This window comes from Podarcis cretensis, assembly GCF_951804945.1.
Source record: "Podarcis cretensis genome assembly, chromosome: 3".
NCBI classification, from domain to species: Eukaryota; Metazoa; Chordata; class Lepidosauria; order Squamata; family Lacertidae; genus Podarcis; species Podarcis cretensis.
The window spans coordinates 16,144,082-16,168,179 of record NC_137172.1 but is presented as its reverse complement, the minus strand read 5'-3'; the positions used below and the strand labels follow the sequence as shown (position 1 = coordinate 16,168,179).

The following is a 24,098-nucleotide window of genomic DNA, read 5'->3' as shown; positions in this document are numbered from 1 at the left end:
CTCCCTCCCCCTTCCCCCAGCCTCAAATATCGCCGCTTTCGTGCCCCCCCGTCTCTCTCTCTCTCGAGGGAGTCGCCCACAGCTCCCCCTGGCCCGGCTTCGGCTTAAGCCCGTCGCCGCTCCGTGGCAGGAGGAGCCATTGACACTGCCAGGGAGAGAGAGAGAAGGAGGGAGGGGAAAAAAAAAAGGCAGGCAAGCAAGGCAAGGCAAACTCCCCCCCACCCTCAACCCCGGCGCGCGCGCGCGCGCCTTCCTCCTCTCTCTGCTCCCCCTCCCTTCTTCCCTTCTCTCCTCACTCACCACACATTATACACACATACAACTCGCTCTCGCTACGGGCAAGGCGGGCCTCGTCGTCCTCCTCCTCCTCCCACCCTCACCCAATCCTCGCCTCCCGCACGGAAGGAGCGACGCGGCTCGGCCAATGGCGCCCTAGCTTGCATGCCGCGTCCGAGCGGCGGCGGGTCCTGAGGAGGTGGAGAAAGGGGGGGGGGGGAAGGCTGCCGCTTGGTGGGAGGGGAGATGGCGGGGCGGGGTGGCTGGAGGAGGAGGCCGCATAAAGGGACGTACATATAAAGGGCCGAGGCTACAAGGAGGGAGGATCTGCCGAGGGACAGGGAAGCGTTGGGAAGAAGAAAGGGGGGGGGCCGCTTGGCTTCAGTTTACCTCAGAGATTAAAGATTTGAAACGCGCCTGCCTTTGGGTTGTCAGTTGGCGGCGGTTTGACGGGGAGGGGGGGGTGGTCCATAAAGGATTTTCGAAAGTTATTAAACGCTCTTGTAAGGATTCGAGTTGCCTCACGTCGGAAGTGCCCAGCGTCTCTGAGGGAACAGGGGACTTGCTGGACTAAGATGGGCCGCTGGCCTGATCCAGCCGGGCCTGCATTCTTATGCATTGCGATAAAGGGCCTTTATCCCAGAGAAAGATTGGGGAGGGGGTTAAAAAAAAAGAGAGAGAGAAAGGGTTCTTCTCTTCTCCCCCCCCGTCCCCGCTTAGGTAGGAGGGAAATTTAAGGAGAAGGGGTGAGAAACGGGGCGGGAATAATATTAGCATAAATTATTACGACCGGTGATCTCATGGAGAGAAAATGATTAATCTGTTCCTGGGGCGCGCGGGGGGAGGGGGCTGGCAGAAAGACACGGGTCTAGGCAGGCACGCACGTGCGCACCGCGGGTCAGTTCTGCAAAGGGAAGAGCAGACCTGACAGCTCGGCCCTTCTAAGGAGAGCCCGGTTTTTGCTCCTCATGCTGGCTGGGTGGCATGTGGGAGCGGAAACCTCTGGCTCGTGTGGGCGCCAACCAACTGTGGAAGCAGCTGCAGAGTAGAAAGAAACCTTGGTGGAAAGCAGGCTGAAGAGCGCGCACGCAGGGCGCGCGGAAGGGTAGGTAGGTGTGGAGCCATTTTTGGAAGCGCATTGTTGCATTGCTCCAGATCCCTACAGGTTGTGGTCGCCCCTGCTGCTCCTTACCCTTCTGTGCAGTTTCTCGCTCCTCTCTGTTGCCTCGCTGCTGTTTCAGAGTGAACAGGTGTGGGGTTCTTTTGTTGCTTCTATGGAGGGAAATGCTATGCTTTCCTCTTTTGATGCTACAATCCATAGGGTTGTGGTGGTTTCTGCGATCAGCAGTGCTTCCTATGGTCTTAACAGCAGATACTGTTATCTCATAGAGTAATATAATGTGAAGGTGGCTGAAATCAAATCAAAACTTAAAACCTAGAGTCTAATTGGAGGGGGTATTACTGAAACGTTCCTTAAATGACTCAAACTTACTCTGAAAGCCTTGACCTGAAACAGGATTCAGTGGACTAAAAGCACCTGTACATTCCAAGAATTTGTTCGTACTGCGATGACACATCAGATGACATCCATGAAATTGCCTCATGTTTCTTGTGAGTATATAGTATTTGTTGTTAAAACCCATTGTGGTTCTAAAGATCTGCTCTGGGGAATGAAATTAGTTTGCATACCACTTGAACTAGCAGTTGTTGTACAAAATTAGGATCTGGCTCTTGAAAAAATGGCAGAATATTATTATTATTATTGTTATTGTTATTTGTTGCCTATCTGACTGGGTTGCCAGTTACTATAATTTTATTGCTTCATAGTGATGTGGCCAGATACTTTCAAGTTACCTTTATTATGAGGACTAGAAACATTTCTGTAGTGAGAACTCAGATTCTTGGACAAAAGCTGGAAAAGAGCTGGAAACTAAAGTAAGTTTTCCATTGTCAATTAATATGCCTCGGGAACAAATTTGTATAGTCTTTGGCTTTAAGTGTCCAAAATTTTCCAGAAGCAAAGGGTAGTGTTTACTGTGTTTTCTATACGAGATGGAAAACAAATGTCCATGTTGCTTGGCTGATAGTCATAATATTGAAAACTTTACAGAGCTCGGGTAATTGGAATACATAAAATAGGGGTACCAAATCACCACATGAACTCCAAATAATGTTGTGTAGTACACAATGGTATCTCCTGGATTTTAGCACCTATGATGAAATACTAGTCCCTGGATCCCGGAAGAAGCATGGTTTAATAAATAACATGGTTATTTCCAGAAGGCCATATACTTCTCAGGACCAGGTTACTTGAGAGACCACTGTCTTCCTTATACACCCAGTAGATCGCAATGGTCTGTAGGAGAGTTTCTCCTCCGTTTACAAGATTTCAGAAGCGTACTCTGCAGTAACTCAAGAGAAAGGCTTTTAGTGTGGCTGCTCCTATTCTGTAGAACAGCATTCCTGTCAGGTAGGACAAGCACTATTTGCCCTTTCTGGGAAAGATTGAAAAGACATTTTTGTTTTGACAGGCTTTCCCAGCTGGATAAATGGGTATTTACCCCGACTGTCCACTTGTTAAGAGATTTAATCTTATTTTAATTGTACTTGCTTTTGTGTTTTTTAACTGTTTTTAATTATGTATAAATTGAAACGGTGGTTTACAAGGTGATTATACTGATAATACTAATAATCCTCTGTACACTACTTTGCTTGGTGTTTGTTTTTATTTCTGCTGACTGCTTATATGCTGCTCTGCTGTATCATGATGTAGGAATGTTTTTGTTTTAATAGTCTTACTGTAATTATTTAATCTTTCTGTAAGTTGCCCAGGTAAGCTGTTAAAGGATGGGGTGTAAATCAAATAAATACAATGCAATACAATACAATGTGTTTGTTTGTTTATTTTATTTTCTTCCTCCAAGGAGCTGATAGTTGTATACACAACACCACTTTTTCCCCCTTATGTGATGGGTTTGGCTGAATGGTACTGATTTTCCCAAGGACATAGCCCATGCAACCCTATACTTAACCTACTACACCAGATCTGGAGATGTGGAAAGGGCACCAAATTGTAAACATGCTCAGCCTGGGAGGGGAGCAGTTTTTAAAGTCTTTCCCTTCCAGTAAAAGTCAACAGGAGGGAAATCCCTTACAGTGGGGCTGGGGGCTGGGGTAAGGTTGCACCATCGCTGAAGGTTGGCCATAGCTTGAAGGGTATCAGATTTGTTATGTGTATGCTCTTCCCCTGTGCAGCCCACACCTCCACTCCATGTCATCTGCTGGTGTATGGGAGGATTTTACCAGCTATCTGTCATACTGGCGGCATATCTCAAGTTCTGCCACTGTAACAGCTTCCTCTGATTCCTGTGGGCCATTCAGCAGATCTCAATAACGTTGCTTATGGTGAGTTCCATGGCAGGGGTGATTGCTGAGCTCTCTGGTCAAACTCCTATACACTCTCCACCATAACATGGAGTGGTCTTGCACTGGTTATTTGTTTCAGCACAGTGGCAGTGCCATTAGCATTGTTCTCTATCCTCAAGGTTAACCCTACTGCAAGGGGTACACCTGTTCAGAGCTATTACAACATAAATAAAAATAAGAGAGAAACCTTCAAAGTAAATAGGGAAAAAATGTCAGCACAACGTCAGAATATTGCTGGGCCGGGTTATCTCATTCTTTACCCATCACTACCTGCACCCTCCATGCTGAAAGATATATGTAGTAGAAAAGTGCTCAAAACTTCTAAAGTTGCTAAAAGAATAAGTTATTTTTTTAAAAAAAAACCAAAATGATGCAAGCAGAGGTTGTTGAATTGCTTACTACCAGTTGTGTCAGTAGCACTTTACACAGAACTCCAAAGTGTAATACAGTGGTGCCTCGCAAGACGAAATTAATCCGTTCCATGAGGCTCTTCGTATAGCAGTTTTTTCGTCTTGCGAAGCAAGCCCATTGACAGCTTAGCGGATTAGCGCTATTAGCGGTTTAGCGGCTTTTAGCAATCAGCTGTTAAGCAGCTTATCAGCGGATCAGCTGATAAGCGGCTTAGGGAAAGGGGGGGGAAGGGGAAAAAACCCGCAGGAACTCGCAAGACATTTTCGTCTTGCGAAGCAAGCCCATAGGGAAATTCGTTTTGCGAAGCGCCTCCAAAACGGAAAACCCTTTCGTCTAGCGGGTTTTCCGTCTTGCGAGGCGTTCGCCTTGCGGGGCACCACTGTAGGTCTTCCAGTTGTGAATGTGGACATGGAATTTACACTTTCTTAATGACAAAGTGCTGTGGCTTGATAAATGGGGCAGTGTGACAGTTCCTACAAAAGACCCTATCTTGAGAGAGATCTGGGTTCCCAGCAACAGGTGAGTAACCAATATGCACTTCTAGATATTTTAGAATGTATTTATCTTTATTGTTAATCGCTTCAGGATGTTTCACAGGAAGTGATGCATAAATTAAATAGTAATAGAAGCTGTAAAGCGCTTAATAAAAAGAACCCCTATGTAGCATGCATAAAAACAACGCAAAACAATTATCAGTAATATACACATTAAATCAGAAAGTTTTAAAAACCAAGTGCATAGTTAATTAGATTATGTCCTGGTAGACTTACCAGACCAATTAATTTTTTAACAGGCATCTGAAGCACTACAACAAGGGTGCCTGCCTCATGTTAATAGGCAGGGAGTTCCAAAGCACACTGGAAGTTCAACTCACAGCTGTGGAGTGAATATCATATGGCATTTGTAAAAGCTCTAGTTGACAAAGCTGGATCCAGAAGCACCAATACACTGTGTATTTGGGACCTAGGCCCCAAATAACTGAAAGACCACCTCCCTACAGACCCTCTCAAATGTTAAGATCAGAAGAGGGAACCCTCTTGGTAGTTCTACCACCCTCAGAGGTTTGGGGAATGGTAACACAGGAGAGGCCATTCTCTGTGGCAGATCCAACACTGTCAAATTCCCTCCCCACAGAAGTAGTGTCCTGTACTTTCATTCTATGGCTGAGGCTGTAGCCCACCCTGGAACTTTCTGATGAAGTGTGGGTAACAAACAAACAAACTCCTTCAGAAAGGAGCACAGTCACATCCAAGACAAGCAGTTGGCCTGTTTTTTTGACACGAGCCAGTCACCCACTCCACTGGGATTTAAGCTCAGTTTAGTTGCCCTCATCTAGAAATGGTTAAAAAAAAAATCTAGAACAACCATGGTGTCTAGGCACTGGTGCGTAGCCTAGAGAGTCAGTGTAGGAGAATGCCATGGTCATTGCTATCAAAAGCTGAAGTGACACTGAAGGAGCAAGATTGCACTGTCCTTTTTCTGCTCTCGATAGAGGTCATCCATAGGGTAACCAAGGCCAATTTGGTCCCATAGCAAGGCCTGAACCCAGATGGGTCCTAGAATGGTAACAAGTATCAGCAAAGCAAGTGGAATTTGCCACTGATTGGTAGGTGGTCCAAGCCAATGGGTGTAGGGCTGGCGTTTTTAGGACTGGCCACACCATTGCCTCTTTCAAGGCGGCAGAGACTGACAGGCATCAAGAGGAAAATAAAAAAATTCCTTCCAGTAGCACCTTAAAGACCAACTAAGTTAGTTCTTGGTATGAGCTTTCATGTGCATGCACACTTCTTCAGATACCTGTGCATGCACACGAAAGCTCATACCAAGAACTAACTTAGTTGGTCTTTAAGGTGCTACTGGAAGGAATTTTTTTATTTTGTTTTGACTATGGCAGACCAACACGGCTACCTATCTGTAACAGGCATCAAGAGGGTATGTAGTCAATCAGAGAATAATGCATTTTATTTGTGTCATGTGAGTGCATAAACTGAAAGGGTTCCTACAGGGCATTGCAGGGACGCAGGTGGCGCTGTGGGTTAAAGCCTCAGCGCCTAGGGCTTGCCGATCGAAAGGTCGGCGGTTCGAATCCCTGCGGCGGGGTGCGCTCCCGCTGCTCGGTCCCAGCGCCTGCCAACCTAGCAGTTCGAAAGCACCTCCGGGTGCAAGTAGATAAATAGGGACCGCTTACCAGCGGGAAGGTAAACGGCGTTTCCGTGTGCGGCTCTGGCTCTGGCTCTGGCCAGAGCAGCGATGTCACGCTGGCCACGTGACCCGGAAGTGTCTCCGGACAGCGCTGGCCCCTGGCCTCTTAATTGAGATGGGCGCACAACCCCAGAGTCTGTCAAGACTGGCCCGTACGGGCAGGGGTACCTTTACCTTTACCTTTACAGGGCATTGCAAGAAATGGCATTAGGCACTTCAGTTGGAACTGCAACAACTGCGGAGTCAAGGTCTCTCTCCAAAGCCGAGTAATTTTATCCTAAAATATGCAGTTAGTTGGTTACAGCAGGTTCTTGATGGCTCCAGGGGTCCCTCCTCCACAGCAACCTCTGAATACTCAAAAGAGCTTGGCTTGCTGGCTGCTAGAAGATGCAGCACAGGTTACAAAGTATGCTTCTTTTGCTGCCTATATTTTCACATGGCACACACAGTTATGTGCCCTAACCAGTGTTCAGTTGACCTTAGAACAGGCCTTGAGCTTTTCCTTGCAATTAATGAATATTGATCACTGGTATAATACAGTCTGGCAAACAGCCTTAATGGAAAAGTTGTTGTACAAACTGAAGAGGACAAGGGGAGAGAAAAAACAAGGTAATTTTACACAGTTTGAGTATGATTTTATTAAATATACAAAGGGAGCAACACGTGGACGAGAAATACCTACAGCATATATTGCAATATGGCATAGATAAACAGGAACTACTCATTAGCTCATTCCTATTCTTGTGTGTTTTCCAAGTTGATTTATTGAAGAGTTCATTGGACTGGTATACTGCAATCACCTCAGTAATATGTACTGTAAAATAGTATGTTTAGTATTTTATACACACACACCCCGTGACTCGCTTTTTGTCAGTCATGTCATGTCTTGTTATTTAGGTGTGTACAATTTTGTAATAGAAACAATAAATATATTAGAACTATAGAACAAGACTTGATCTCTAGTCTACATCCATATTATTTCACAGTCCGTAATTGGTTGAGCTCTACAACACTGAAGAGGAAGCCCAGGAGCAATTGTGCCAACTACCTGTCTTATCTGAGCAATGATAATAATAATAATAATAATAATAATAATAATAATAATAATAATAATAATTTTTAATACCTGCCCATCTGTCTGGGTTGCCCCTGCCACTTTGGTTGGCTATGAAGCAGGGTGTCAAATTGGCTGGAAAAAGACCATGGCCTATCTCAGTATAAGGCATCTTGTAACATGATTACATAATAGATTATAATTTGGATTGTGTTGTTTTTCCACTGTTCCTTCAATGAGGTGAGGGTGATATATGTGGTTCTTCATGCGGTACTTTATCCCAACATTCCTGTGAGGTAAGTTAAGCTGAGATGTAGTTATAGCTCAAGATAACCCAATGAGCTTTATGACTGCCTAGGTAGAGACTTGAAACCAGCTCTCCCAAATCCAGCACTCCGAACTGCCATGCCATACTGACTCTCTGGCTCATGTATTTGGCTGTTTGCTGATATCCACCTGTTTCTCCATGTTACGGGAGTGTGTACTAGTTACAAGCCAGTATTAACTGGATACACATATACATAGGTAGGAAAACATTAATTTCTCTGCCTGTCATAGTCTTGCCATTCTCTGAATTCAGCAGATGTATACCTCTAACCAGCAGATACTGGGGATAAATGGGAACAGCTGTTGCACTTTTTCCCTGTGGTATTTGATTGGCCTCTATTGGAATAGCAGATGGAGAAAGACAGTTCCCCCCTAACCATATCACACTAGTGTGAGGATGAATGGGGAACATTGCCTAGTGAATCATAGAATCACAGAATCATAGAGTTGGAAGAGACCACAAGGGCCATCGAGTCCAACCCCCTGCCAAGCAGGAAACACCATCAGAGCACTCCTGACATATGGTTGTCAAGCCTCTGCTTAAAGACCTCCAAAGAAGGAGACTCCACCACACTCCTTGGCAGCAAATTCCACTGCATTGGACGTTGACGAAAGCGCATTGATTCTTGACACAAACTATTGCTTTTGTAGCTCAGGAACTAAAAGAAGCAAAGGAATTCCTGTCCCCCTATGATATAAGAACGTTGTGACTTGCATTCAACAAGAAAAAAAATTAGGACTTGTGAGTATTACTTCGTCAAGATGATTATTCTAGCCTGCATGGCCCAGCAAGTGGTGTGAAGGCACTCCATGCTACAATTCAGCAACTAAATCTAAGAAAATGTAGCCCTGAGCAATGCCTGGAAGGGGAAACCACCTTGACGCTATATATAAGCTGTTCTGTACTCCTGAGAGGAAACGTATGTGTGTAAGTGTAAATGTAACTGTAATCAATGCACTATTTGTTGGGTTGATAGCCAATCATGTATTGATACCAACGCTTTTGAAATGCTGCCTATGCAGATTTTTAAGGGGAAATCCTTTAAAACCTATGCAGAAGCATCAAGGTAAAAAATAAACAATAAACTACCGTATTTTTTGCTCTATAACACGCACCTGACCATAACACGCACATCGTTTTTAGAGGAGGAAAACAAGGGAAAAAACATTCTGAATGAAACAGTGGATGTATCATTTTTGTGCTTCATGCTGTGGCCACAGACATGTGATCTGATGGTGAATTTGGGGTGACCCAATGCAAAAATCCTGAGAATCCCTGTGGATCCATGCTTTGTAACCACGTTTTTGCACCATTGCAGCCCCAGGCAACAGTGGGTGCGTGATTTTTGGGGGGCAGGCTGTAGCCATGGACATGCTATGTGCTCTGATGGTGAATTTGGGCTGACCCAATGCAAAGATCCTGAGGATCCATGTGGATCCATGTTTTGTAACCACGTTTTTGCACCATTGCAGCCCCAGGCAACAGTGGGTGCGTGATTTGGGGGGGGGGCAGGCTGTAGCCATGGACATGCTATGTGATCTGATGGTGAATTTGGGCTGACCCAATGCAAAGATCCTGAGGATCCATGTGGATCCATGTTTTGTAACCACGTTTTTGCACCATTGCAGCCCCAGGCAACAGTGGGTGCGTGATTTGGGGGGGGGGCAGGCTGTAACCATGGACATGCTATGTGATCTGATGGTGAATTTGGGCTGACCCAATGCAAAGATCCTGAGGATCCATGTAGATCCATGCTTTTTAACCACGTTTTTGCACCATTGCAGCCCCAGGCAACAGTGGGTGTGTGGTTTTTGGGGGGCAGGCTGTAGCCATGGACATGCTATGTGATCTGATGGTGAATTTGGGCTGACCCAATGCAAAGATCCTGAGGATCCATGTGGATCCATGCTTTTTAACCACATTTTTGCACCATTGCAGCCCCAGGCAACAGTGGGTGCGTGATTTTTGGGGGGCAGGCTGTAGCCATGGACATGCTATGTGATCTGATGGTGAATTTGGGCTGACCCAATGCAAAGATCCTGAGGATCCATGTGGATCCATGCTTTTTAACCACATTTTAAGTGGGGAGGGAAGGAAAAACACAGAAGGGACAAGGAGCAGGAGAGGGGTGTGCAGAGAAGCAGCTGGCTAAGAATGCAGGAGAGGGGTAGGGAGGAAAGGAAGGCAAAAGTTTTCCCTCACATACCCACCCAAGCCAGCCAGCTCGTGCTCTCTCTCTCTCTCTCTCTCCCTCCTGCATGTTTTCAGCTTTCCCCTCTGCTTGCCTGGAGGGGAGGGGCTTTCCCTGCTCTTTGTTCCGTTTGAGCAAACACAGCAAGGAAACAGAGGTGGGTGGGCAGTAAGACCCTGAGGCAGAATGCTGGAAAGCAGCCGCTTCCTCTTTTCAAGTTTCCCTTCTAGGAGACGCGCGGTTTTATTTTTGCCTGCTTTTTTTTGCCCCCCCCCCTTGCACTATTTGGCTCCAGGGACCACACATTCACTCAATAACACGCACAGACATTTCCCCTTCCTTTTTAGGAGAAAAAAATCTGCGTGTTATAGAAGGAAAAATATGGTACCTTTGAGGCAGTGCTGCTTCTGTTCTTGTAAAAGCTACTTAGTGCCTTTTAAAAAGTCCAAATATAGATCGTCCAGCTGCCCACAGCATGGTGTGGCTACTGCACGAGACTCCTTGCTGCCACAGAATTTGACTGCAAGATGGCAAAAGCCCTTTGGTTGTGACAGGACTTGATGGGTATTCCATCACTTGCAGGGAGAATTTTATGGGAAAAACACAGCTGCCTCCATGTAAAAACTCGGGGCAACCTCATGAAGGGATCGTTAGACTGCAGATTCTGAAATGGACGCATGATCTGATCTGATCCACCCAGATCAAATCAGGCGAGTTTGCTTTTGAATCCAAGTTTGACAGGTCCTTTTCTCATCCCTGCATAACATTTATCCCTGTCAGTGCCTTGGCTCTCATTGGCTAAAATACTGAAACGTGAACATTTGGGCAGAGATACTTTTAGCATCCATAAGTAAAAAGGGTTACAGCCTTTTTAAATTTGTGATAATTGAGAATCCAGGGAGGAGTCTTATAATATCTTTCAAAAGCATGATCCATTGTGAAACCCTCTTCACAATCTATCAATTAATTATAGCTAGATAATTGTTAGCCTTTATTAATCAGAAATATACTTTGGTTGAGAAATTGGACTAATCACTAAGATGATGCATCTGTAGCAGAGTGAATTGATTTAAATCAAGTTTTTCATTGATTCTTATATTTCCTAAACAATGGTGCAAATCTGACCACTAATCCAGGCTAATTCACAACTAAACAGAGTATTAGTTACATTGTCACAGTCTTATAATGAAGCATTGCATCTGTCAGACCATACAATTTGCATGAGCTCCCACCCTTTTCCCTGCTATAGAGGGAATGTGTTTAAAATATTTCCAAATAGGGTAATTCTTATGACCAGCAACTATGATGGTATTACCACATTTGGGCACCATACTAACCACAGTTTACTGTTGCATGAGCAAGCCGAAATGGGCAGCAGTGAGCCTCTTGCTTCTGCAAGTCCTCCCTTCCCTTCTCTCCCATGTAGTTGGGAGGAGGAAGTCAGAAGTTTACACTTCGCCTTTTGCTTAACTGTGGTTTGTGATTTTATCCACACCAACCAACTATAGTTAGCATTAACTCATTTATTTCTAACAAGCCAGCTTGAAAGCTGTAGTCTCTTTCCCTGGACAAGTCATATATCTGAGAATTAAGATTTCCCTTCCTTTCATGAGATCGTGAAATGCCAAGAGCACAGAACCAGCAAAGGAGTGTTATATAGTTCCTTTGGGTCTTCTCACTCCTACAGAAGATGTTTTATGACCTATGACTCCCGTGACTCAATCTGGAAATCAGATCCTTTGCCTCCTCACTAAATTATTTCTGCTTAGCTTTTTGGAGACCATGTGTGTTATTTTTGGGAGAAGCCTTTCATATACATATATCTTATTACTTCTGTGTATAAAACAAATGATGATTTATGCCTTAGATTCTCCAAAGACAGGAAATTTATCTAGAATTTTACAGTCTGCTAAACTTGTATTTAGATTTCTTCCATTTTGAAAAAAAATCTGAATAAATTGCAAAACAATTAGCACATAAACCACCAGATTACCTGCATTTTTCCGTGTATAAGACTATATTTCCCCCCAAATTTTTAAAGTTTAAAATTGGAGGTCGTCTTATACATGGAATGTTGCAATGATTGATTTCTTAATTTTGGGCTCAAAAAATAAGGGCCGTCTTATACATGGGGGTGTCTTATACACGGAAAAACACGGTAATTTTCATAAAGCAGGTGAAAATACTTAATGTTAAAATACCATCTTGTCACTAAATGCCAGTCAAAGTAAAAGAGACTTGCAATGTTTCCAGATTTCCAGTTAGAAAATGAGCATGTCTCTTGGGCAACAGAACTGTCACCTAGCAGTAAGAACTTCCCAGGCAATTTATGTTGATTGTGCACACACCATACATGTGTCTAAATGCACCTTATTTGATTGTATCCTTACCTGTTCCTGGAAGAAACTGCTGTATATAAGAATGTGAAGTACTGGGTGTGTGTGCTTTTTTAATATTTTTAAATTTTATTTATTAATAAATGATACAGAAAATGAAAATAAAATAAACAAATGCTGATAAAAAAAACCATATACCCCCGGCACTGTAAACATAGACCCTACATGTGTGCTTTATAATCAAATACAGGGGTGGGGTGTGTGCTTTATAATCAAATACAGAAAACAATTTCTTTACTAAATTGGTCAACTTCTAAAATAAATTTCCAAGCTGAAATTAATGTGGTTTCCTCCTAATCTTTAATTCACAATTCTGCCACATTAGATCAAAGGTGTCTTAGAAGACACGAAAAAAATACAATCCTATAAATTTAATAACAACAACAAAAATAACCATTGTACATTGATGGTCCTATATAAATAGTCCATCTTCTTTTGCCATTCTAGCCTAAAACAATTAACTGTTTAGTGGACCCACAAGAATCTCAGTGAGACACTTAAACACAATTGCGACAGATCTGTGCAAACGTTACAACTTCTTAGCAACGGTATCTGGAGAGGAGGACCTCAGACATATACTCAGATCCTAGAACTTCCTGAAATTGGGAATTGTTTGAGCTGGAGCTTAAAAGTCCCTTCCTTGGAAATATTAATTGGAAATAATAATTGAGGGAACTAGACTACCTTTATTAACATGAATTCCCAAGCCAACGTTTACCCAGGTCACACCAATACAGGAGTTGAAGGAATATCTATAGATAAGCTGGTGGCGTATAAACACCAGGCCAGACCTTTTGTTCCTTAGCCAAAGTTGCCTCCAGTTTTTGAGCCTAGGAAAAATATTGCAGTTGACTTGGGCAGAGGGCATTTGCAGGTAAGAATTCAGAAAGGCTTGAGCACTGCACTCCTGTCTGTTGACTGTCCCCTGCAAGTATCCTTGCATTTGTGTACTTCTGTCCTAAGAGAGCAACGCTGAAACAATCAAATGGGAAGTTTTGGAACAGTTTAAATTCACTGATGGGTCAGTCATCTGATCCATAGTGGATAGTCACGCCTCTCAACTTCTACAGAATCTCCAAAGTTGTATGCCATGTGGTAGCTCAACAGCACAAAATATTGAGATGCCTCTCTAAGTAATACAGTCATACCTCGGGATAAATACACTTCAGATTGAGCGCTTTTGGGTTGCCCTCCGCAGTGACCCAGAAGTAACGGAGCGCGTTACTTCCAGATTTTGCCGCTCGCAAATGCGCAGACAGTCAAAATGATGTCACGCCAGTGGCGTAGCGTGGGTTGTCAGCACCCGGGGCAAGGCAAGTAATTTGCGCCCCCTCACCCGTGGATTTGCGCCCCCTAACCCTAACCCTCAGATGTGCCCGGTGCGGCCGGCCCTCCCTGCACCCCCCATGCTACGCCACTGCGTCACGCGCATGTGCAGAAGCGGCGAAATGCGACACGCACAGACGCGCTGTCACGTCTTACATTCTGTTTGGAATGCGAATGGGGCTCCGGAACGGATCCCATTCGCATCCCGAGGTACCACTGTATACACAAATAATAAAAGTATTCCTGCAATCTAAAAGCAGAGGAAGGGAGGGAAACATTCTATCTCTATGATGATGTATAATCTAGAACAGAGGTAGGCAACCTAAGGCCCGTGGGCCGATGAGGCCCAATCACCTTCTCAATCCAGCCTGCGGACAGTCCAGGAATCAGCGTGTTTTGACATGAGTAGAATGTGTGCTTTTATTTAAAATGCATATTTTGGTTACTTGTGGGGCATAGGATTTCGTTCATTCCCCCCCCCCCCCAAAAAAATATAGTCTGGCCCCCCACAAGGTCTGAGGGATGATGGACCGGCCCACAGCTGAAAAAGGTTGCTGACCCCTGATCTAGAACACAGCATATAGGAAGAGTTAACCCTTTCTTCTCCTGCCAGTAGCCCTATTAATTCCAAGTCAAGTTAAGTTTTATTGCGGCAAAAGCCAGCGACACAGAACACCACAAGATCAAACAAAAGGAAATCAACAACAGCATCAAGAAAAAAAAATTTACACAAGGGAACTTCGCAGTGTGCCATTCAACAAAAGAGATTTACGCTTCCTGATTGCTAAAGTGCAAAATTTGGCCACCTCATATGATATTGAGCTTGAGGAATCTTCCAGAAGGTATTTTCATAGAATTTCGGGGGAGGATTCCAAATAATGTTGAAGGGGTATAAATTTTGATAAAAGCGGCAAAATAAGTTGAACTCGTTCTTCACTATAGAATTCGCAAAATAGAAGGATGTGAGTGACAGATTCTACCTTATTAGACATACAGGGGCAGAGACGCGCATGCATTGGTACCCGCGTAAATTTGCCGTACAGCACTGCTGAGCGCATTGTCTCAAAGCGGGCTCTGGAGAAAGCCCATCTATAAGCTTCGTTAGTGATGTTAGTTAAGTAAGGGGCAGCTGCAAAATTAGACCAAGCTTTTAAACATCTATACGTCTCCGGGAGTAGGGCATCTATTAATTCCCTCTCTAGCAGTTGCTATTAGTTCTGGGAGGAAAGCGATATTAACTTGCAGCAGGGAAAAGCAATAATAATCGAGGCCATGACATGGGGGGGGGGCGTGTTTAATCCCTCAACCCCCACAGTCCTTATTCTAATCTCTCCCCCTGTTACTTAAGATATTAAAACTAGACAAAATGCAATCACACCCTTAATGTCTCATCGAGTTTGGCCCTTGCTCTGCTTTAAAATAAAACACCAGGGCTGCCCTTATGTTCTTCTAAGAGACAAGGAGATGTGCCTAGCTGCTGAGTATGAACAGGAATAGTAATAATAATAAAAATAAGAATAATAATTTATTATTTGTACCCCGCCCATCTGGCTGGGTTTCCCCAGCCACTCTGGGCGGCTTTCATAGAAACCAAAAATACACTAAAATATCACAGATTAAAAACTTCCCTGAACAGGGCTGCCTTAAAATGTCTTATGAATGTCAGGTAGTTATTTATCGCTTTGACATCTGATGGGAGGGCGTTCCACAGGGCAGGCGCCACTACCGAGAAGGCCCTCTGCCTGGTTCCCTGTAGCTTTGCTTCTCGCAATGAGGGAACCGCCAGAAGGCCCTCGGCGCTGGACCTCAGTGTCCGGGCAGAACGATGGGGGTGGAGACGCTCCTTCAGGTATACTGGGCCGAGGCCGTTTAGGGCTTTAAAGGTCAACACCAGCGCTTTGAATTGTGCTCGGAAACGTACTGGGAGCCAATGTAGGTCTTTCAAGACCGGTGTTATGTGGTCTCGGCGGCCGCCCCCAGTCACCAGTCTGGCTGCCGCATTCTGGATTAGTTGTAGTTTCCGAGTTACCTTCAAAGGTAGCCCCACGTAGAGCGCATTGCAGTAGTCCAAGCGGGAGATAACTAGAGCATGCACTACTCTGGCGAGACAGTCCGCGGGCAGGTAGGGTCTCAGCCTGCGTACCAGGTGGAGTTGGTAGACAGCTGCCCTGGATACAGAATTGACCTGCGCCTCCATGGACAGCTGTGAGTCCAAAATGACTCCCAGGCTGCGCACCTGGTCCTTCAGGGGCACAGTTACCCTATTCAGGACCAGGGAGTCCTCCACACCAGCCCGCCCCCTGTCCCCCAAAAACAGTACTTCTGTCTTGTCAGGATTCAGCCTCAATCCATTAGCCGCCATCCATTCTCCAACCACCTCCAGACACTCAGTACTTTATTTGCCCCTGGTTTTTGCTTGTAACATACCACTGTTTGAATATCGTGAGGTGATTTAAAATTGGCGGGGGGGAGGGTCTTGTCTCAGGATGGAGGACTAAATTACATGAGCCATGCAGTGCAGTGCATGGAAGAAAGTCCCACTGTATTCCCACTGTATTACTCTCAGACAAGTGTGCGCAGGATTGCCTTCATCTTTGCAGTGATGTGCCTTAGGAGCCAGACATCCCAGCACTGTGCTATCATGTTACGCAGAGCTTCATAAGTAATTTCCTGAGACACCCTCTGAATACCTCCTCTTTTTATTCCCTGCTTCCTTTTTCAGATGCAGACTGCAACATGGCTGCATTTAACTCTCCTGTTCCATTTTTGGCTGTGCAGAAGAAGCCGCTCTGCTCCTTGTCATCATTTTTTAATTCGTCAGGAAAGCGTGGGGAGCAGTGAGTAACTTCAAGATCATTCTGCACCTTTGATCTTAATTTCCAAATCCTGTAATTTCTTTAAAGTACACACACTTTTCTCCCTCTCGCCACCAAACACACAGACTTATTTGAGTGTTAAACAGGATTTTAATGAGTCCCGCAAGAGAGTGGGAAAAGCAGCTGTTCAAGTTAGTTTCTATAAATACCGTAATTCTATATGATCGTTGCTAAACTTTTAAGAGCCACTGCTGGAGCTCGCCTGTTTCCCCTCATATCCTTTGGAAAGCAGGAGTGCGCGACTTTTCGCCCAAGATCTTGCACATATATTCATCACAAGGAAAACGCTGTACTGTGTATCACACGATGCTCTCTATTTAATTATGTTAGACACAAAGTATTCCTGAGTGTGAATACCAACTAGGCATATCTGCATGGTGCTTAAAATATATATATGCATTTTAGTGAAAAATGAGTATACAACAAAACACATCGATGCTGTATTCAAGACTGGACCTTCCTACGCCCAGTTCATTCTTTCAATAGATGATCGAGCCACGGTTATCCATTCTATTTTAGTTTATTCATTAGATAATTTAGTAACACCCAAGCTAGACTGTACTGTCTTGTATATAAACCTGCCTCTGAAATGCAACCACAATTTCTATTGGTGCAGCATGGGATGGCCAGTTCATTAAATGTCAACACATTGAATGCAACTACAACACTACTCTGTGTTTAAAGCATTAATTATGCAGCAAAATTGGCACCCCTCCCATTTAACTCACAATTAGGGAGTTTGAGAGGCATGGGCGTAGCCTGGGGGGTGCAGGGGTGCAGCTGATTCCCCCCCACAAGCCATCAAGTAAATGTAAATACTTAATTAACTGACCAATTGTGTTGCAGAAAACTTGGTTCTGCCCTCCCCCCCAAAGTCTGGCTATGCCCGCGTTCAGAGGTGGCTTTAGGGTAGCTGCACTGGTCAATTGAACTCAACAGCAGGCGGCAGCAGCAGATTTTTGCCTTGCACAGGGCGCCACTGAAAATTGAAAGGCCAAAATCTGCCCTGGCAAGTTCCATTGTTGATCAAAGGCTCAAAAACCTGAAAAGTTCTCCTGCACAAGCCCTGTTGAAATTAACTGGAGCCATGCAGGAGATGTTTCGATGGGGCTTGTGCAGTAGACATCTCATAGAGTTGTTGTTGTTTAGTCGTTTAGTTGTGTCCGACTCTTTGTGACCCATGGACCAGAGCACGCCAGGCACTCCTGTCTTCCACTGCCTCCCGCAGTTTGGTCAAACTCATGTTGGTAGCTTCGATAACACTGTCCAGCCATCTCGTCCTCTGTCGTCCCCTTCTCCTTGTGCCCTCAATCTTTCCCAACATCAGGGTCTTTTCCAGGGAGTCTTCTCTTCTCGTGAGGTGGCCAAAATATTGGAGCCTCAGCTTCAGGATCTGTCCTTCCAGTGAGCACTCAAGGCTGATTTAGAACACTATAAAAATGAAGAGCTTTCACACGTGGGTTCATTTAGGCCTGCGTTCTCCAACATGGTGCTCTCCAGATGTTCAGCATAGACTGGTGGAGGGTACCAGGTTGTGGGAAACTGATTATGGGATCTAAAAAAAAAGGTAAAGGACCCCTGACAGTTAAGTCCAGTTGCGAACGACTCTGCGGTTGCGGCGCTCATCTAGCTTTACTGGCCGAGGGAGCCGGCGTTTGTCCACAGACAGTTTTTCCAGGTCATATGGCCAGCATGACTAAGCCGCTTCTTGCGAAACCAGAGCAGCGCACGGAAACGCCATTTACCTTCCCACTGGAGCGGTACCTATTTATCTACTTGCACTTTGACGTGCTTTCGAACTGCTAGGTTGGCAGGAGCTGGGACCGAGCAGCGGGAGCTCACCCTGTCGCGGGGATTCGAACTGCTGACCTTCTGATTGGCAAGCCCAAGCGGCACAGTGGTTTACACCACAGTGCCACCTGCGTCCCCCTGATTACAGGATCTACTACCGTACTAAAAATGTTGTGAGCCAGAATATCAAGGGTCCATTCACCTGCTTGTCTTCCATTGTGATCATGATATACAGGGGAATCCCCACTGATATGTTCCACCCCTGGCCTGTTACATTCCTGCTCTGTCCCCTTTCGGCACCAAAAAAGCACATATCTTCGCAAGAATATCACGGGGGTCTTTGTCAAACGCCTTCTTGTTAAAAGACAAAAACAAGAACCATTGTTCTAAAAGGTGATGCATGCCAGTTCATCCTACTGTGCCCTTGGGTAATGAGAAAATTTTGTCCGTAATTATTACACATGCCTGATCATTTTCATATCGTTTATTTATCAAGTGTGCATATCACTCAGGATGTTACGGTACTCTGAATTATCCTCACAATGCAGGACGAGAGATTCTTAGAAGACTGGAGTAAATATACGAACTATTTGAAAAGTCATTGTAATGAACAGATTACACTAGTAGGATTGCGAGACGTTTTGTAAGGATGATTATTTGAAATATTGCAAGAAAGACTATGAGGAGAATTATTGGTTAATGATAACTAAGAGTAATAGAGAAATTAAGAAATGCAGAATTAGTGATAAAGAATGGAAAATCATCAGAGGTGTTGACGGAAGTCTAAAATATTGTATAAGATAAGAAGTTATGTTATATGATTGTTGGAAATTATATGTTAAAAAAACCAATAAAAATGTATAATAATAAAAAAGAATAATTATCCTCACAACGACTCTGCGTGGGAGGTTAGGCTGGGATGGCAGTCTGCTCACCCAAGTCTCCCCAGTGCTAGTCTAGCACTTTGTCCATTAAAACTGCACACTTTCCTTTACATATTTAACTGAACTTTTTTTAAAAAAAAAGTCCCAGGGGCTCAGGCAACTGGCTCTGATAAATGGATCTCAAGGTCAGGTCTGGGCCCAAGAGTCAGAAAGGTTGGGCAATGACTGAGGGTCCCAAGGCCTTGATTACACTGATTATAGCGATGGTAGGGACCGCAAGGGTCATCTAGTCCAACCCCTGCAATGCAGGAATCTCAACAAAGGCATCCATGACAGGTGGCCATCCAACCTGTGCTAAAAAACCTCCAAGGAAGGAGAGTCCACCACCTCCTGAGGCAGTCTGTTCATACTGTTAGAAAGTTCCTCCTGGTGTTTAGTCGGAATGGGGTCTAGCCTCCAGAGCAGGAGAAAACAAGCTTCCTCCATCTCCCATGGGACAACCCTTGAGATATTTGAAGATGGCTATTGTATCTCCTCTCAGTCTCCTCTTTTCCAGGTTAAGCATACCAAGCTCTCTCAATTCTTCCTCATAAGCCTTGGTTTCCAGATCCTTGATAATCTTGAATGCCCTCCTCTGCGCACATTCCATCTTGTCAATATCTTTCTTAAATTGTGATGCCCGGAACCTGACATAGTACTCCAGGTGTGGTCTGACTATGGCAAAATAAAGTGGTACCATTTTACTTCCCTTGACCTGGACATTATCCTTCTGTTGATGCATCCTCAGCATTCTGTGAGGTGGGTCAGTTATTATAATATCCATACTGCACTGGGTCATTGCTGGAAACATACTGTGCTAGCTGTGATGGCCTGGGACTCGGGTTCGGGCTTGGAACCAGAGGAGTCTCAGTCTGCACCGGATCCTTTGCCTCAGGCATCATCTGAACCAAGTCTGGGGCCGGGGCCTGACCCTGAAGAGTTCTAGTCTGCACAGGTTCCCCTGCAACCAGTGGCGTAGCGTGGGGGGTGCAGGGGGGTCCGCCGCACCGGGCGCAACATCTGGGGGTTAGGGTTAGGGGGCGCAAATCCACGGGTTAGGTGGCGCAAATTACTTGCCTTGCCCCGGGTGCTGACAACCCACGCTACGCCACTGCCTGCAACAAGCACCAGCTGGGCCGAGTCAGGGGCCTGAGCCTGCCCTGGCTCCAGATGTGGGGATTACCTTGTTGCCTTCAGCTGGGCCATCACTTACAGCTGCTCAGGGGAGGCTGAGGCGGCCCCTGGGTCTAGTAACCCACCGATGTCTCCCAAGATGCAGAGACTAAGGTCTGAGAGAAGGAGAGACCTGAGTACTCGCAGGAGGAGTGCTCGCCTTCGGGCAAAACAGGGAGGTGAGTTGCCGGGGGATCAGGACCAGCCGTTACCCCGACAAAGATAAAAGGCTGCCGGACCCTGCCCCAGGTTGTGGGAGCAACATTGCTGTATGCCAGATCCTGCCTGAGATCCTGTGCCTGTCCTTGCCTGGTTTCCTGCCTCGTGTCCTGCCTTGGCCCTGTCGGACTGACTGCTAGCAGAACCTTCAGATTCTGGACCAGTCCTGGACCGCGTTTCATGGGTTACCCCCGGGCCCAGAACGCTAGCTAAGCATATATCTATCTTCTTCTTTGGCGATCACTCGTAGCCGAGTAAGATGAACACGGTCTTAACAGTGGATCCACATGTCTGGATCCACATGTCCTTCCACAGTGAGGACATAGGTTTATGGGAGGGAGTTGATCACGGTGAGGGTTTGCCAAATATGCCTTCCTCTTAGTTCGTGTTTTTCCTTTTCACCCTGAGTTTGTGCTTCTTCAAAGTCTATGACACTTTTGATAAAGGCTGTTCCACAGTTGGAGCACTCGCAGGCCAGTGTTTCCCAGTTATCAGTACTTACGTTACATTTTTAAAAATTTGCCTTGTGAGCACCAGCTCACAAGGCAAACCTCTTTTGTTGTCCAGTGGTATTTCACTTTCCATTCTTGAGTTGGGAATAGAGTAGTTGCTTTGGAAGACAATAATCAGGCATCCAAACAACACAAACAGTCCAACAAAGAATCATTGCTTCAACACTGGTGATCTTTGCTTCTTCCAGTACACTGACATATCTAGATCTAGATCATCATCTATCTATATGTTGGTGGGTATAATGTGACTTGGCGCAGGAGCTTCTCTGCTCAGACTCCGAAACAATATGTCCCATCAGCTCCTGCCTCCAGCAGATGGTTGGAATTTCCAAGGAGAGAGAAAAAACATTGTGGGAAGGAAGTCCTCTGCCGGAAGATGTATTTGAAGGAGGCCTCTATTGGAAGGGCCCTCTGGTAAAAGTCTAGTTTCAGACAGTAAACATCTTGATAGCAGGCACACAGGGCTCCCTAATGAAGGTGAAGTGCATTACCTTTCTGTTTAAATTATAATAATATTTTCCAAATAATTATAATGAATAATGATGATGAACAAGAGTTCCTAAGTTTGCATCTGTACATGGAAAATTAACACATGCACATTTCATGCAGATCTTGAGCCCTTCTTTGGAGTGATGCACTTTCTCTCTTTCAGCAATGCGCTAGACGACCTCCCCAGCACCTGTGCAGATGAACTGGGTGCAGCTTCCAAGACTGGGCTTGGCAACTGGAGCCTCGACTTGCATTTATGAGCCTCTGTAAAGCAACTGCACAGAGACATCCAGTGGACAATTGAGAGCAGTGCTTGGCGAAAGGCAGGGAAAAGTTGACACAGGCCTGTCCTACAAAAAGAAAAAAGCTTGTGTTCCTAGCTTATCTAATGTCCTCTATACAGTGGTACCTCGGGTTACAGACACTTAAGGTTACAGACTCCGCTAACCCAGAAATAGTACCTCAGGTTAAGAACTTTGCTTCAGGATGAGAACAGAAATTGTGTGGTGGCCGTACGGCGGCAGCGGAAGGCCCCATTAGCTAAAGTGGTACCTCAGGTTAAGAACGGACCTCCAGAATGAATTAAGTTCTTAACCAGCTTTTGCCAACCTGGTGCCCTCTGCCAAGAGACCAAGGCCTCCTATCTGAGCTTTTGTTCCCTAGAAAGTGGGAGCCACCAACTCCACTAGCTTGCAAATTCCCAAGGGTAATTAAAGCTAATACTTGGAGCACGATGGCTCTATAAATAAAAAGCATCGCTAAGATCATTAAAAGCAGGGTAAGGTAAAGGTAAAGGGACCCCTGACCATTAGGTCCAGTCGTGACTGACTCTAGGTACATCCTCCTTATTTTAGCCTTTTACTGTAAACATATTTTTCTTGTACATTAATAAAACAGGATGGATCAAACACCAATAGTCCATACAAATATAATATTTTCTCTTCTAATGTCCCAATATCGTAATATTAAAGCAGGCAGGCAGATAGCCATAGCACTGGGACATGTTCTCTGTCTTCGTCCAGTCTGATATCTTAAACTATTCTGTCTCTCTCCCCCACCCCACTTCATAGCTCTGGACCTTGGTTACTTGGCTACTATCTCACTCAGGAACTCAAGCATTCCAGCAAGGCAAGGCTAAGCTGGTGGTTCTCACAACAGGTGCCAGGATATCACTTGAGCTTGGCAGCCTCCCCAACTTTCCCATAAGATCCGCATTGTTCACAGAGGGCACCAAAATTACTTTTCCTCTGGACCGACCTTGGAGACCTCAGTGCTCTGTTAGAATCATAGAATCATAGAGTTGGAAGAGACCACAAGGTGGAAACACCATCAGAGCACTCCTGACATATGGTTGTCAAGCCTCTGCTTAAAGACCTCCAAAGAAGGAGACTCCACCACACTCCTTGGCAGCAAATTCCACTGTCGAACAGTTCTTACTGTCAGGAAGTTCTTCCTAATGTTTAGGTGGAATCTTCTTTCTTGTAGTTTGGAGCCATTGCTCCGTGTCCGCTTCTCTGGAGCAGCAGAAAACAACCTTTCTCCCTCCTCTATGTGAGATCCTTTTATATATTTGAACATGGCTATCATATCACCCTTTAACCTCCTCTTCTCCAGGCTAAACATGCCCAGCTCCCTTAGCCGTTCCTCATAAGGCATCGTTTCCAGGCCTTTGACCTGTTAAATGACAGGATGGAAAGGTGGACAGTAATCTGGGCCACCTGAGATCTATCAGCCCTCCAGCTGTTTTGGACCACAGATCCCAACAGCTGGTGGGCACCAGGTTTGCAGAGAGGCTGATCTGCACCTGATGACATGTTTGTGCGTCAAAGAGCCTCATGTCCCTGGTTTTAGGGCCTACGGTTTAGGTGTGGATTCTTAATTATTTAATATTGATTTTTTTAATGCAAATATATTGAAGAAAAAAGGAGGAAAGGAGAAAAGACCAATAGTCAGCTTGTTAGCAGATGCCATAACTCTCCAACAGTTTGACTTCATCCCTGAAGGGTGCAATCTTCAATTTCCTCCCAAGACAGATGGATGCCAACCTAATAAAGGTAAAGGGACCCCTGAGCATTAGGTCCAGTCGTGACCTACTCTGGGGTTGCGGTGCTCATCTCGCTTTATTGGCCGAGGGAGCCGGCGTACAGCTTCCGGGTCATGTGGCCAGCATGACTAAGCCGCTTCTGGCGAACCAGAGCAGCGCATGGAAACGCCATTTACCTTCCCGTTGGAGCGGTACCTATTTATCTACTTGCACTTTGACGTGCTTTCGAACTGCTAACATAAATCCATCTTATTATACACATACAGATCAACATATGCTGTCCTAATAGGTACCCAGGCAAAGTTTAAAAAGTACATACAAATACAACAAGGGCATTAAGGTCTTCTTCTAAATTACGTTCCAGGCTCCTTGGTGACACCAAGTGTAGTGATTTTTGCTTCCTCCTCTCCCAAACCCTCAGAGCAGTATGGCAAATGGGTTTTTGATTCTCCTCAAAGCCA

General features: G+C 45.2%; 1 long non-coding RNA gene across 19 annotated transcripts; it reads left to right on the top strand.

The window, feature by feature from the left end:
- Positions 1-353: 353 nt before the first annotated feature.
- On the top strand, positions 354-22,501 carry LOC307211937. Of its 19 annotated transcripts, none has more exons than XR_013836614.1 (7): positions 354-475; positions 1,793-1,887; positions 2,104-3,681; positions 8,348-8,620; positions 16,333-16,447; positions 21,757-22,371; positions 22,428-22,501. It is a non-coding gene; the product is annotated as an uncharacterized lncRNA (long non-coding RNA). The 19 variants fall into 19 exon arrangements; XR_013836617.1 differs by having other exon boundaries at positions 397-1,381; XR_013836619.1 differs by having other exon boundaries at positions 397-1,385.
- Positions 22,502-24,098: the final 1,597 nt, after the last annotated feature.